The 728-nt window shown below is 30.6% G+C and overlaps 1 protein-coding gene across 1 annotated transcript in view; it reads left to right on the top strand.

The window, feature by feature from the left end:
* LOC106878952 (uncharacterized) overlaps positions 1-728 on the top strand; it is a 10347-nt gene that overhangs the window by 2187 nt on the left and 7432 nt on the right. The gene's annotated exons all lie outside the window — the stretch shown is intronic.

Genomic DNA, 728 nt, shown 5'->3' with positions numbered 1-728 from the left:
ATGTGAAATCGTGTTAATTATTATTATTATTTTTTGCCAAATAAACACATGCACTGTATTTTTTCTTCCCTCGTTATTTACTATTATATTATTGTTATTATTATTATTATTATTATTATTATTATTATTATTATTATTATTTCGATATCCATTGTCCGGATATCTTTTGTCACACATCTGTAACCTCTTCAGTGACACTTAACGTTTCCGTGTGTGATCTTTCTTCATTCACTCCATTCCGTTCATCTAACATGTTTATCTTTATGTGCGCATGCGTTATTGTCCTTGTGTGTGTGTGCGTGTGTATTATTCTATGCATCTGTGTGATTAATACACAGATACATAGAATAATACACACACAATAGACATATATGCATGTGCACTTAAAGACAAACGTCTTAGAAAAACAGAATAGAGTGGAGGAAGAAAATTGAAAAATTGACGTAGAGACGTTATTTATTCAAAGATATTCGAATTCCTGCAGAGAAATTCCTGCCTACAGCTGTTTCCACACCCAATCAGTTCAGTTACAAAAATAAAATACTTTAATTCAATTCCCACTTTAAAACATGTCAATTTGGTATTTCGGCAGGGAGAATTTACAAAAGGAACTTACATTTCGACGTGTAAGTTAACCTATGGCAAACTCAGATGTGTGTGTTTTCTTGGGGGTAAACATTCCTTAAAAATCCGTTATTATCATATATATACATATATATATATATATA

Source organism: Octopus bimaculoides, chromosome 20 (assembly GCF_001194135.2).
Source record: "Octopus bimaculoides isolate UCB-OBI-ISO-001 chromosome 20, ASM119413v2, whole genome shotgun sequence".
Taxonomy (NCBI): Eukaryota; Metazoa; Mollusca; class Cephalopoda; order Octopoda; family Octopodidae; genus Octopus; species Octopus bimaculoides.
This window is presented reverse-complemented; position numbering and strand designations above follow the sequence as displayed.